At 27.7% G+C, this 16,149-nt stretch overlaps 1 non-coding gene across 1 annotated transcript; it reads left to right on the top strand.

Moving 5' to 3' along the window:
* Positions 1-1,775: 1,775 nt before the first annotated feature.
* On the top strand, positions 1,776-11,614 carry LOC107441061 (uncharacterized). The gene is made up of 3 exons (XR_011637093.1): positions 1,776-1,881; positions 6,832-6,932; positions 11,559-11,614. It is a non-coding gene; the product is annotated as an uncharacterized protein (transcript).
* Positions 11,615-16,149: the final 4,535 nt, after the last annotated feature.

The raw sequence follows: 16,149 nt of genomic DNA on the forward strand, positions 1-16,149 counted from the left end.
TATTCGGCAGAATATTTTTTAGAAATGTATTTTTCTAAGTTTTTTTTATTTTTGAATTTTTATAGACATTACTTTTTTAAAAAATAAAAAAAATTATAATCAGACTAGTCAATTTTGTCATTTTTTCTAAACTTTGAGAATTGAGAAGGATTTTTTCCATCTTTTGTTGTTTTTATTATAACCCAGAATTTTAACAGAACCTCTCATACTATTAATTTATTATCCCTCTTTCCCTGTACTGTAATATAAATAACCAGTAAACATAGAAAAGTGTGATTTTCAGTATTAAAGTTTTGTTTCAGGAACTAAGAATTTCTGTTTTTCTCTTTTTAGGCATTTTTTAAAAATAAAGTTACTAATAAAATTTATTTTATAGCAATTTTTTTCTTCTAAAATTATGGCAATGAGAAAAATTTAAATTGAGATTTTCAGCATAAGATTTTCATTAAAAAAATTAAGAGCATTTTTTCAAACTTTTTATTTTCTTTAAATAAAAAAAACTTTTTTGGACGTTTTTATTATAACGCAGTAATTTTTAATAGCATTTCTGTTGACTTAATTCTTTTTTCTTGGCTTTTTCTGGTAATTGGAAAACTGAGATGTTCAGCTTTAAAATTTTCTTTCGAAAATTAAGATTGATTTTTATGTTCTCTGTTTCGCTTTTTGACATTTTCAAAAACGCTCTTGATTGGCCTTATTTTTTAGAGTTAATTTATGAATACATTTTTCCAGGAAATATTGTTCTGAGCATTGAAATTATAGTTTCAGTGTTGCTATGCTGCTAAAAGATCTATTTGGCTATGCTCTATTTGGCCCCAAGTGTACGGCGTTCAGTCTATTTTTTTCTTCTTTTTTTTGCCGAATATTTGGTTTTTGACCAAATCACAATTAATTACCACATTCGACCAAATCATATTCGTTGCGGAAAAAAAAAGAAAGAAAAATAACTAGGATTTACGATAAAACTGTATCGAAATACCGTATCAAAAAGTGATTATTTAATTGAGCGATTAACAGTCACGCGTCGTAATAACATCATAGTTAAATAACGGGATCGTCAAAATCATGTGGAAAAGTGTAGAAATAATTGGGGGGAAAAATTACTTATATTTATGCTGAACTCAACACGAATAAAGCGCGTCAAATGCACAATTTAAAGTTTGCATGTTGTAATAGAATAATTGGAATTTTTTATAATGCGTGGGAACGCATAACAATAACTGCTGAAAAAAAAAGGATAAAAAAAAAGGATAAAAAAATTACTTGCAAAAAAAAAGGATAAAAAAATCACTTAGATTTAAGATGAAATCGTCACAAATAAAGTGCACCAAAAAGTGATTATTTAAATGGGCGATCTGAAACTCGCGACGTATTAAAAATTCGGGATTTTCGAAATCACGTAGAAAAGCGAAAATAACTGTTTTAAAAAAAATTAATTTTTATTTACGACAAAATCGGCTTAAAGAAAGCATGTTAAACGTACATTTTTTTAGAATCTGTTAAAATTGATTGTGTCAAAACATGATGACTTAAAAGTGCGATTAAAAATTGCCATTTTTAAATTTTTTTTTATTGTGTTTAGAAGCTTTCGCGGGCCGCACTTCATTAGTCGAAGTGCCGCATCTGGCCCGCGGGCAGCAGGTTGTGCACCCCTAAATTAGTCGAACTATTTGTTTGTTTAATTCACCGGAAATTTAATTTTATGCTTTTTATTGGTTACTTACCATTATAAAAAGAACAGCATAGATTCGTTTTATATTTCTGTGTTTATTGCTTTTCTTTCTTATTCAGCAGAAACAATTAATAATTTCTTTATTATATTTTAGCGTTCACTCTTAGAAAGTAAAGCACAAAAGGAAAAGGAAGAAGCTCTCCCTGTTGGTACGCATCTTTTTTATTTATTTGTTTTTCAATATTTTTGTCATATAAAAAACATTAACTTGCACTAAGTAAAACTAAGGAATTTTTACTTTTGCTTTCTTAATGTTCTGATTCAAACTGAAAAAAAAAACATTTTTTATATTAAATAACTAGCTTATAAACATTTTTCATATTAAATAACTAGTTTTTGTTACCTCTTAAAATTATCTCATACTACACATAAACTTTAATAGTTACCAAGCTGAGTGCACAACACAGCTGTGTTTAAATTTTGTAATTTTTTAACCCCATCCTTACACCTTAATTAGCTTTAAACAATATTTTGATATTATTTTTTGCGCCATCTACTTGTTGCCTGCAGGTCCTGTTGGCACAAAGTATTTTGATTTCAATTTTCAAGAGATATTTGTGCTATTGCCTAAGTTCTTTATATATTGAATTGTTGTAATAATTGAAAATCTGTCATTAAATCACACAAACACTCCCATATCAGCATAGTAGGCAGCAGAAGTGTTAAAATCTGTGTCTTGGGCTGAAATAATCTCAATGCTCCATTATGTTCTTCAAGCCTCTCTCTAGCCGTACTTCAGTATCATATAATATCTTTATGCTATTGCTCTGTCCTGCGGTAGAATCGTGGCAACATTGTTGCAGAACTATATAGAGTTCTTGCGGAAAGACTTTTCCTTTGAGAAGTAAAAAATTTTGATTTTTCTTTCTTTCAGAAATTTTCAAAAGATCTTTTTTTTTTTCAAAGCTATATTCAAACGATGCCGTTCTCTCGATCGTATAATATTTTTATGCTATTGCTCTGTCCCGTGGTAGAATCGTGGCAACATTGTTGCAGAACTATATAGAGTTCTTGCGGAAAGATTTTTCCTTTGAGAAGTAAAAAATTTTGATTTTTCTTTCTTTCAGAAATTTTCAAAAGATTTTTTTTTTTTTCAAAGCTATATTCAAACGATGCATCTGAGTAGGGGGAAAATGCTTTTTTATTCTCATTTCAGAATAATGAGAAATGAAGGGGTAAAAAAATTTGGTTTTCTTTTTCTTCCCTTTTTTTTGCAGTTATTACTTGAATTTCCACATAGCTTTTAAAATATTATATTTTTAATACGATATTATTTATTACAACAACTGAATCTCGAAATGAAAACACATGTTTAGTAACCTCTTTTTGAAGAGTCTGTTTTGCGTGACTTCGCCGTTGTTTTTTTTCTTCAGTAGTTACTACTACAGATTTCCCTATTTTTAATTTTTTTAATTTGATGATGATTTACAAAACGCAAAAAAGATATAGAGCGCTTTCTTTCCCTACAAAATGCGAGTATATTACCCATAATATTTTAATAAAAAACCAATATGTATTCAAATTAAAAATAATAATTTTATTCATAAAGTTTTTTTTAAAATTTGATGCTTTGGTTACTTTAAATCAGTAACATGTATATTTGTTATTATTAAAAGTACCTTGCAAAAAGATATTAGTATTAGTACTAGAGAGGTATGCCAATGAAATCCCGAAAAAATTTTGTCACAGGGGTGCTCTGAAAAAGCTAACTTTGTCGCAAATAGTAGATATGACAGCACTGTTTATGTTTAAAATTTCTACAGTAATTTTAGACCTAAATAAATAGTTGCTGTTAATCAACATTCCTAAACTCTAAAAAATGGTAACCTAACAAAAGGAATCTAAATAAATACTTAACGTATCAGCCGGTTTTTAACATTACTTAAATAATTACTTACGGCAGCTTGCGAAAATGACTAGTGTGGCCAATAGATTAAGAAATACCAGTGTTTATCGTAAAACAAGAAAAATATATATTTAGATTAGTTTCTGTAGGTATGCAAAAACTTTAGAATAAGTTAAAATAGTTTTTTTATAATTAATTTTTACCCTTTTTGAGTCTTGTTTTGTAATTTTTTTGTCAGTACTTTCAATCTGTTTATTTTATTAGATTCTATATCATTTCAGGTTTCTTAAATTTTTTTGTTTTTTTGTTTAAAGTTACAGTTTTAAAATATTTACAGGGTTCTTAAAAACTGCTTAATTTTTATTTTGGAAAATAAGGGCCCTTAAAAGTACTTAATTGCGGTAAAAGGTTTTTAAATGTCCTTAATTTTTTAACATCACTATAGTTGATAGGAACAACTTTTCAGTTCAGTTTTTTAAAACGAAATGTTGTTCTTTTATCACTTGAAATTTAACCATGCAGAGAGACAAATGTATGTAGGAGAGCTATAGGTAAGGGGAAGAAAGCATGCCCAGTCATTAATATATTGGTTCTTTCATTAATATAATTCTGCCTTTTGCCTAGAATAATACTCTAGGCAAAAGGATATGAGGAGAGTGAAGCATTCTAAAAAGGATATAGTGCTTTAGGTTTTTCTTTTTTTTTGGGGTGGGGGGTGGGGTTGCAGTTTTAAGGTCCCTAAGTACAAGACTCACAGTAACCTTCAGAATTGACAGAATTCAAGATATTCAGTTCTACTGGTAACACATCTGCTTATAGGGATTAAGTAAAACACTAAGAAAAGAAGTATGAGAAAATTTTTGAACTAGGATCCATAAAACGAAAGCTATTTCCTAAAATCTTGAAGAATAAAATGAATTTGTATAATATTTCAATGTGTAATAAGCAAACGTAAATTTATAGAAAGCATAGCATTTTTTAAAATTCATGATTGTACTAAAAATAAACAGATCTGTAAGAAACAAGGCTTGAAAAATCCCAACCCACCTAGGTTTTTCATCATAAACCTAGGGTTTGTTGGGTTTTTGATGAAAACCTCAAGTTTTTTTTTTTTTTTTTTTTTTTTTGAAAAAAAAATACTTAAATTTTTTTTTCTTTCTAAGTACTAAATAAAAAAAAAAGCATGATTTGCTTGTTAAGTATTTGGTCACTATTTATAATTTGCTTTGTTGCAATGTAAATTTTTTTTTTTAAAGTTTTAGATTGTTACACCATTATTTTTATTTCTTAAGGATAATCAGATTGTTACATAAAATATAAATCTACTCAACTGACAGATCCTTAGACTTTAATAATAATTTTATTCAGTTAACATTGCAACTTAATATACTATTTTTAGTTTTTGTTCAATTTTTGGTTGCTTTAAAATTAATTCATGTTTTTTGCCAGAATATTTAGTAACGTTATGCAAAAGTTATTCCTAATACCTGGTTTGGTTGGAAATAATTTTGTTAAAGTTCATCATAAAAGTAAATATAACACATTTGCTGATCTAGTAGCGGAATATAAAAACTTGTTATAATTATTTCAATGTTTCTGCCAAATTTTGTTATTTACTCTTTTTCTTTTAATATGCATGAAAAAAATTTGCAAATCTTAATTTCTGCACCTAGTTTTACAATTCAATTTCAATGAAATCATTAAAAATGGTATACAGGTTAGTTTCATATGTTAACTTTTACAATCTGAATGATGTTAAATTTTTTTTTTGAAAGCTCACCATCTAAGGACATCTCATTAAATGCTTTTTTTAAAAAAAATATTTGAAAGAATTACTTTCAAAATATATAAAACTTTTTGAGACATTTTTAAGTAAATTTCTGCACTTATTTTACTTAACCATCATCTATAATTGAATATTTCTTTATATGTTTATAGTATAATGCTTACAAATGTTCTCTTTAATTATTTTGAATAATGATTTTAATTTCTTCCTTTTTTTAAAATTTAAAATAGAATGCAAATTTTAAATTTCCTTAAGGATGCCCTTAAAATATAAAATAAGAAAAAATCTAGATTTAAATAAGAATTTAAATGTGAAATTTATTTTTCTAACTGATATAGGTAAAGAAAATTTGCTATGCAATGTGTGAAAGAAATGTAAAATACTAAATTAACAAAGGACTCAAAAAAGAAAATATCTTAATTATATCATTGATTTGAATATTTTTGATTATCACAAATATCATTGATATACATTAGGGTGGTTCTATCTCCTGCTCACTAACCCTTGTTTATATTATTATACTATATAAGTCGTTGAACAGCCGACCCAATTTTTGGGTTTAGGACTACTATTGTTCAACGCTGTAGCCTTGTAGTTTTGGACTAATCCAGAAGACAAGGAAACTCCTGGATCAGTACCCCCAGGGTTATTGATTTGTTATGGGAACATGGAGGATTTTGCGACTCAACAGGTTTAACAATGCATCTTTCACCATTTACTACGCAGGTAGTCTTCGGCCGGCAGAGATTAAACCGACGAACTCTTGGGCATGGGACCAGCGCCCTACCGACCAGGCTATTCCAGCCTTTAACCCTTGTTTAGCTCTTTTCAGATCTCTTCTCTCATTCATTTCAGCTTTGCCACATTCATCATCTGAGCTTTTGTAATATTAGTGTCCCGAAAACTGTATTGATAACCTCTTAGAATGTTCCATAAACAATTCTCTAAATTTCATTATTATTTTTTTTTCATTCTAATAGTTTTTGCATTATCAGAATGTTTTTGAATGAAATGAAAAGAACAGAATTCAGAATGAAAAGCACAATTTTCTGAAAAAGCGGCAGTAACTTTTTCTTTAATAAATCAACAGATATTAGACAGCCACAATTCAAGCAAAATGAACTCTGATTTGTCGGGTCTGCAAGAGAGCCTTTAATTTGTTTATAGAATTTACTATTGAATTAAGAATCAGTTTCTTCTACCCAGCTAATTACAAGGGTTTCTTCATCACCTCTTCTTGATCCTCTTCTTTTATTCTTATGAATGATCTAACTAAATTCCATACCAAATTTATCCTGCCTCTTTTGGCCATTATTACTTTCCCTCAACTACAGCGGTTTATAGTTCTTCGTTTTTCTTCTTGGGTCTCTTGAGAATAGAGCGCTCGAAACAATTGAACCCCTTAATATTTTCAGGTTGAGAAGTTTTTCATTTAAAAAGTGATTAATTGAAGAATTTTTACTTTAGTTACAGAGACAATAGTTTTAAGTGAAGAAATGATACAGAAAAAGATTATAAAAGCTAAAAAGCGAAAAGAACAAGCAGAAGAAAAACTTTTGAAGGATAAGGTAAAAATTATATGATTTTCATTTTTGCTATTATGGAATTCTTTTTGGACAGGCATATTATCAAATATGAGCCTCTACAGACCTTTTGTGCAAATTCATGCATATAAATCTCTATAGTAAAAATGGATGAATATGCATAAATTAAAAAACAATTTAGTTTTTATCTCACAATGATGAAAATATGTTTAAAAAAGCTGTTATTCAGATAAAGTAGTGCCTGATTGTATAGCTTGTACTAATTATACATTGTCACAAATTTTCCTGACAATTCAGTATATTGCATGGGTGTTTTATCAAGCGCCTTGCTGACGATTGTTTGCCATCAGGACAGACCACCCTTTTCACAAGCAGAGTTATTTCAGAGTGGCCACCCACCTGGAAAACCAGGAATTATCAGGGAATTTTCTTATACTGGAAAAAAACTGGAAAAGTCAGGGAAATTTGGATAAAAACCTGAAAAAATCAAATTTTAAAGAAAAGCTGGAATTTTCCTTTTAATTTAAATTATTTTACCATCCTTTATGTCCACTTTTATTTAGACGTAAATTTATCGTAAAAAAGTTGAAATATCATCAACTCAGCAATACTTTTCTTGCATTAAAATTCTCTTCATTATTCCCTTGCTAAACTAGAATGCCATTTCAAACTCTTTTATGTTGGGAAATGAATGGAGAAATCTTTGACTTCTTTGGAGATTATGGGACTATGCAGTTTAAGAAAGGCAAAAATGTGGAAGAAAGGATTAGGATATTTGCTTCTGTTTATAAAAGTAGCGTTTAANGGGTTTTTTTTTTTTTTTTTTTTTTGGTGTTTAAATCTTCTTTTAGTCTGTGCGCTGAATTCATTAATTGTTCAAGTTTGTTTCAATGGTTCGGGGGTATTTTTTTCTTTTAACAAAATTATTCAAAATGTTTTAGTATTTTTAACTTTATAAAATTCTCCAAAAAAAATTAGTTATAATTTAATTAGAGATCTTATCTTGCACTCTTTTTCTGAAAGCTTTTGTCCAATGAATTATTTTTCTCACCAAAGCTAACCAAACACTAATAGCAAAATTGTTACAGTTGTTGTATTGATGCTGATTTTCTGGATTTCATGACAACTTTTACCATAAAAAGCTGACAAAAACCAAGGAATGTATGAAAAGCATGTTAAATGATATATAAACTTAGAATCAAAATTTTTTTTTTGTATTTATATTTGTTTATTAGAGAGAAGGAAAACAAAACTTTTTCTGTTCTGCACTGTACAGGGACAGGTTTCAAGTTGGGCAACCTGATGACCAAAATTTGAAACTTAATATTTAGTAAACTAGGTATCATTTCCAAGGTAAGAAATTGAAAATTTAGACATAATGATTTTTACTTTATAAATATCAGTTTTCAATAAGTCATAGGCTGTTAAATGAAGGGCAACATCATTTGTAATTTTCAACTGGGGTAAGGGAATTAGTAACAAAGTACAGTTTTTTTTTTAAAATTAACACTAATGTAAAATGGAAAGAGTAATCATTTAAATAAACTATAACAAAACAGGTTATCTTGCACAAATATGCAGAGACATTTCTCATTTTGGTTTTTAAAAAAATTCTCAAAATAAACTTTTGATGTTTTACGTGCAACACCAAAATACTTAATTAATTGTTCTGTAGCACTGGGATTTAATATAATCAAATAATTTTTTCTGTTTAAAGAAAGATTTTGATAATAGTAAATATTTTTATTTTAAATTAATAATTAATTATTTTTACACACCACTCAGTCAGACACCACTACTTTTCTTTTCATTACATTTGTTTTTATTTATTTTTATCTCTTATTTCACCTTTTCTTCATGAAATGAAGTAAAATATGAAGAGAAGCACTATAAATATTCCTTAAGGTTAATTTACAATAATATATTTCACCTCATTAACCTAATAAAATATTTGAAACTATGCTGTACTTTAAGTTATTTATATTATAACTTAAAATTGATCAATGAAGTTTTAATATATTTTTTTAAATTTAATTTATTTATTTGAGGTAAGCATCTGAGTTTTAATTTTTTTAGTCACGATTTAATTTCATTTGGAACATTTTACATCAATCATTTTGCTTAGAGCTTGAAAAGTGTATGTATTTAGAGAAAAAATAATTTCAGATTATTCTGTAGTTATTTATTTCTTGAGTAAAGAAAAAAATTTTTTTGCCAGGAAGATATTAAACCTACTTGCATAGCAAATTACAACAATAATTCACATCCTATTTAATTTTTAGGTAAATGGGATAAAAATTATAAGTTATTTATTGGGCCTGTAATTGCTCATTGAAACTGGAGGAATGATGAAACAATTTAATCTAGAATTCATATAAAATTTTTTTCAAAAAATTTGACCCATCTTTTTTGCTACAACTGGACATATGCTCTTTCTTGTTCGCTGCTAGCTATGCCACGAAATAAATATAAAAGGCATGTCGATAAATATTGTCTGCTACAAAAAGATTATTTAATTTTATGCAGGCAATAAATAAAGCTATTATTATTTTTCCTATGCTCAGAAAAATAAATTTTTCCCAGAAAAATTTGTTATAGGCTAATAATACAGTAAAAAATTGTTTTTTTTTTTTTCCTTTTAATGTACAGTGATTTTTTTTTCAATAGATTTTGTTTTATTGTAAATAAAAATAGTTAATTTTTTCAAAATTTTTTCCCACATTTAAAAAAAAAAAACAGCTTTTTATTCCATTATTTTTAAAATGATTAAATTTAAGAATATATTGCTTAAATGAAATGTGAGTTTTATTTGTATTGTTGTTAATATGTTACATTGATGTTAATATATTACATTGTTGTTAATATATGTTGCATAGTTAAAATGAGCAATTTCTCAACTAACTTTTATAAGATGGAAAATGTTATAAAACATATTAATTCGACCATTCCAACAGGAAATAGACTAATTAAATTTAAAGAATTTATTTAATTAAAAAATAATATTTATAGCATTAAGATTTGGAATTAATGTAATTTTCAGTCATTATAATGGTTATCACTATCTTAAATTTCTATCCAATTTGAAAAATTTACTTCTGATCCTGAAGTAAAAAATTTCAACTTAATAATGTATCATATTTCACAAACAACTGCATAGAATTTTTTATTCAAATGTCAGCTTCGAAATTCAGTCAAGTTTGCATTTAAATTACAAACAAATTCACACAGTTTAGACAGTTTGTAAATTAGTAATAATTTTTTGCTTTCGCACGATTCACACCCAACAGCAGCAATTTAATTAATTTAATTTGAACTTATAATAATCAGTTTTTATAAAATAAATTGTTTTTTGATAGGTTATGATTTACTAAATACTTAATGCAAAAATTTTATGATTATAAACTTTTGTTTTATAAGATAGTTTTTCTAAGAAATTAATGTTAATTTTTTCGCGAAACCGTGGCATTGCTCAGATGTAATAACAAAACCAATTAATTCATCTGAACTAGAAAATCATATTAGATTGGATTTCTTAATATATTCTAATCTCTGTTAAAAAAGAAAAAGAAAGAATAAAATTTAATTAATTTTAAATTTTTTTCCATAGAATATGCAACAAGAAATTGAAAATTTTTCCTTTACTCCTTACTCCTTTTTACAAATACTGAATATGTCTTAAAATAATAGTGCTAATTTGAAACAAACAACATTATTTAAGCATTTGATTTATGATATTATTGGTTTAAAGAAAATTCTTTCAATAAATTTTAGTATAAAATGGCTCTATATTGAAATGCAAATAAATATAAAAATTTATTGGCTTCTAATCGCCTGGAATTATTTTCTTTTGCTTAATAAAAATATATTAAACAGTACTTATTCAAGGTTTTTTTGGGTCATTGCTATTTGGTACATTTTGTGCAAAAACTATTTAACACTTAAAAATTTTTTTATTCGTTTTATTCGTTCGAAAAGCGTTTTTTTCTGCAAGCTAACATATTGTTTCCTCCACATCTATTCAAGATGAGATATTAAAAAAATAACTTTTTAAATGAAATACTAGACTATTATATTGACTAATACACTAATATTGGCACTTCTCTTGTACCTAAACTACACTTTAGCAGGGAAAAAAAAAGCATGCTGACCTGGTAATTTTAAGATTTGTACTGGAAAACCCGGAAAAATCAGGGAAATTTGTAACCTGAGTTGAGTGGCCACCCTGTATTTACTCCTTAATTGACTGCATGCTTAAATTTGAATTCATGTTAACCCACCAATGTTAATCCTTTGAATGATACAACAAAACAGCATTTTTCTCATTATATTTACCACTCATAAGCAGCTTCTTGGATTTCACTGTCTTATGTTACCACAAAGAGTTGTGAAAGTAGTAGACTGTACTTTTCAGTAATCAATTTATTATTTTTACTCTTTTAGATTGCATTTTAAGAATTAAATCTTGACACTATAGATTACCAGTGAAATTACCTTCCAAAAAACTGTCTTTAAATAACTTAAAGAACAATTATGAGATATTCTCAACAACAAACATTGGATTTTTTTTTAAACAAGATTTATTTATTTCTACTGGCTGCTGATATAAATATTTTTTATATTTTAATTTTTCAACTTGATTTTATTCTTTAGAAACAAACTTTGGAAAGACTTTTGAAGAAATCTGATACAAAGCCAAGAGGTATTAAGGTAATAATTTCTTCTTTATCTTGTTTGTCTTTTTTGTTCAATGCATAACCTTTTAATATCTTAAATTATACCTCTTTTCATTCAAGCTACACACAGGGTAGATCAATTGCTCAAATTGTTCCAAAGTAAAATTTTGACTCTATCTTGCTTGAAAGTGCCAACTTTTCCCAAAATTGCTCCAAGTTCTCAAAACCTCCAATAATATTCATTAAGCAAAAAATGAGACTTGGGGCCCAACTTGCTGCCAAATTTGTGCGCTGAAATAAATTTGTTACACCAAAGCAGCAAGTAATTTTCACCTATATGTTAGTTATCAGGAGATAGACAATTAAGTATTCTTTTAAACAAATTAAAGACACTTTTGGTTCTAAACCCGAAATCTCACTTGATTGGCTTACAGTTGTTTCAAAAACTGTTCATGATGTATCCACTGTCTTATCACAAAATGAACAAAAAGTGCCAAAATCAAAATTTTAATAGTATAGACAACAAAATCAAAATTTTCAAGGCTGGGCACCGAGGCTGCAAATTATTATAATAATCCACAAAGAAATCAAAATGTTTCTCTGCCAAGTCAAAATTTCAACCAACAATTGAAAAATAAACTTAGATTTCATGAAGAAAATGACAGATTTAATGTAAATTAACAAAGACATTTTGCCCAGACGTGGATCTACCTCCTAAGTCATGTAAATATTGTGATAATCTAGAAATTACTAATGCTTATCATTGTAGCCAAAATTGTATAAACAAATCAAATTTCTTTAGCTGTGAATCAACTAGATGAATAAGAAAATGACCAACTACAAAATTGACAATTAATGATAGTTGGATGCATTGAAGATGAAAATAATTATTTTAAAAATGGAAAATGACCGATTTTGACTGATCAAACTGTATTTTTAAGCACTCTAAAATATAATTCCAACTAGATTACTTGAAAAATCCAGAAAGAGAGGGAAAATTTTATAAATGTAGAACACACAATAGGTAATATGTAATTTAACTAAACTTCCCCTTTAAATTTAAAAATAACTAGGTCAGTTAAATACTGTTTCAAATACTGATTTACTCTATTGAGTTTGTATTGAGTCCCGCAGTGGACTGATCGTTAAGACACGGTTCCCAGCAGATCACCGAAGTCAAGCATCACTGGCTACGGTCAGTGTGTGGGTGGGTGACCACTTGGATCAGTCTGCGTAGGGACCGAGGGTGTGCGGTATGGGTCCTCGTTAAACTGTGCTACCGTAAAGTGCTCGACTTCGCGCGCAGGTTGTCAGGTTACCGAAGCGGGGGTGCCATCCCTTCCTCAGAGGATCAAAATTGTGATGGCATGTCTTCGGATCATCCTCCGGGATGTTTCCCAGACCGTCGCCAATAGCCCATTGTGCAGCTCTAGTGCGACGTAAAGTAACAACAACAACAACAGTTTGTATTGAATTGTGATTGATTGTGGGAAACATGTTGTAATACAAAATCAAAGTAAACTGATCTGATTATTAAAGTATGGACATTTCTCCGGAATTCCAGATTCCAATAGTAGTATCGAATTTGAAAATAAAAGAAAGAATGGTAAATTAAAATCAAGTTACACTAATGCTAAACAAAATAATTTTTCTGGAATATCCTGATGACACAGAAACATTTACATTTGTCACTAACAATGTAGCGGTATATAATAACAGTTTATAAGAATGGTTAAGAGTAGGAGAATGTATCTTACAAAGAACAATATGCCAAATTCTCACTGAACATAAAATTTCATTTGGTTATATTTTTAGCTCCTTTTTTGAAAAACGTCGTTGTGAAAACCTAAAATTAAAAGCTTCTAAATGTTTTTTTAAACTAAAATTAAATGTTATTAAATATGTAATAGTCTAGTGATTACAAGAGCATTGAAAATTTCAAACCTAATGTTTAATCTTATCAACGCTTTTTAGGTTCACTAAATGTGTATTTGCTGAAATTAGAGAATCTCTTGAAGAAAGTTCCAAATGCCACGAAACATTCAAAACCTTTATAAAAAATATTTAGTCCTAAATTACGCATATTTTTGTTAATGCCAGTCAAAGTGGAATTGGAGCAGCCAGTTGTTTCATATCCAATTGCATCCCATTCTTTACAAAACTATAAAAGAATTATGTCATCACCAAATGTCTTGTCATTGAATGTCAGAATCCTGATAATAATAGTAATAATATTGATATAAAAAATTTAAATAATTTTTCGCATCTTTCGTGAAGCCGAACAAAATGATAATTTAATTGGACATTTCATTGAAAGTCATAATGTTTATTAAAAAAGGGTTTTACCAAAATTGTCTTTAAACTGGGTTCCCACCGTTCTTATAAACTGCTTAATTTTTATTATTAATTTATTAATAATTAAGGCCTTTTAATGTACTTAATTCTGGTAAAAATTAAATTAGGGCCCTTTAAAGTACTTAATTTTGGTACAAGGCTTTTAAAATTCCTTAATTTTTGAGCATCCCTGTAGTTGATAAGAATGATATTTTAAAGCAAAGAGTCTCTTTTATCATCTAGAGCAGAGGTCGACGATAACCTGCAAGGGGTTCATGTCAAGTGAAAAAAAATTAGGGTACCTAAGGGTTTAGGTACTACTTTACGCTAACGTTTTAGGGTACCTAAGTCGACGTCAGAAACGTCAACTTTCAAAACCCTCAGAATTCTTGAAATACAGTTCGACTGGTAACGCATCTGCTTTTAGGAATGATGTAAAGCCCCACGAAAGGAAGTATCAGAAATGTTTTTTTAGCTAGAGTCTATTGAAAACTATTTCCAATAAAGAATTAAATAAATTTGTATAATATTTCAATGTGTGACAAGTAGCTGTAAAAAAGTGATCTGTAATAAACAGGGTTTGAAAAATCCTAGCCCACCTAGGTAGGAACCTTACCAATTTTCTGTCCATAGAAATGTATTGATACCTTTGAAAAGTCATTTTAGACCCTTTTATTTACATGTTTCACTGTGAACTAAAGAAAAAAACATTAGTTTGAAAGTTATAAATTTCCTCAAACATAATTATATTTTTATTTTACAAAAATTTTCATAAAAATATTTATTGTAATGAATTTTTTTTTTAAAAAATGTATTATTTTAAGCCTAATTAAAAAAGTGGAATGATTTAAGGTGTTTGGATATTAGTATGGCCTGTTTTTACTTAAAAAAGGACTTAATTTAAAATGACAGTTAAGAAAACTCTCATGCATAATTCTTATTTCAAGTTTTTAGTATTAATTCTTTTACTATGTATCCATATGAATGAAACAATTTATTAATAGAAAAGAAAGAACTTTTTTTGGCCTAACTAAATGTGTAGCTAGATTGGCTCACAACTCAATCTGTGATCAGTGTCTAGTACACGGCTGATTGTGCTCCGGAAAAAATCCGGATTTTTCGCTAACAGTGATCCGGAACTTTCCGGAGATCGAAGGGCCACACGTTTCAAAAAATCATTGATCACAGAAGTTTCAGGAAATCAAATTTTCATAGGTGGAACTAAAAAACCCAGTTTATTTTATTTGTTTGTAAGGGAGAGTCAGAGAGATACTTTATAAGCTTATATTCATGATTAATATTCATTTTTTATCAGTAAATAGTTGCTATGATCATAAACTGAAGAAAGAAAGACATTTTTGTAAATTTTAATTACTTCTCCAGGTCATCATAGGCATGTGTAAATGGTATAGGTATGTGTAAAATTTTAAATATATTTTAAGTAAACTAAAAAATATTGAGAAAAAGGAAAAAAACCTTGTTTTAATTTTTTTGTTCTAATTTTTCAATTTAAACTGTTTTTTTTTCCAACTCAAGAAATTTCCAGAATTTTGATTTGGGCTCACAGTCACCCCTGCTAGTAGCAAAATATAAAAAAATTGTTGTAATAATCTTTTCATTGTTTCTCCTAAATTTTTTCATTTACATTTTTCTTTTTAATATATGAAATGAATTGCAAATCTTAATTTCTGCACTTAATTTTACAATTCAATTTTAAAAATGGAATGATTAATACAATTATATCAGTATGTTAATTAATACAATTAAATCAGTACATTAATTAATACAATTATATCAGCCCTGTTAATTAATACAATTATATCAGTACGTACATTATAATAAGAAAATTTTGTTATTTTTTTTTATTTATTAAATTTCTTTTTTTAAGAAGGTTAAAAATTGGCCTTGTCACTGGTGGTATATGTATATTCGATAATGAACAATAATACTATTTTTAAGGTTTTCAAAAAATAAGTCCTTAAAAGTGCTTAATTTTTGCTTTGTTAAATGAGTGGGAATCATGTGACAACATGAATTATTTGAAGAATATATTTGGTCACCCAGAGATTCGAAAAACAATTAACTCCTGTTCATTATTCAGAAAATATTACTTTAGATATAACAAATTTTATTAAACATTGTCAAATAAATAAAAAAACCTAGATAAAAATGGTTTTCTTCAGTCACAGTTTATAAACCTTTTCAAATAGTTACAATAGATAGTGTTTTTAATT

The sequence above is a fragment of the Parasteatoda tepidariorum genome, chromosome 6 (genome assembly GCF_043381705.1).
Source record: "Parasteatoda tepidariorum isolate YZ-2023 chromosome 6, CAS_Ptep_4.0, whole genome shotgun sequence".
In the NCBI taxonomy this organism is placed as follows: domain Eukaryota; kingdom Metazoa; phylum Arthropoda; class Arachnida; order Araneae; family Theridiidae; genus Parasteatoda; species Parasteatoda tepidariorum.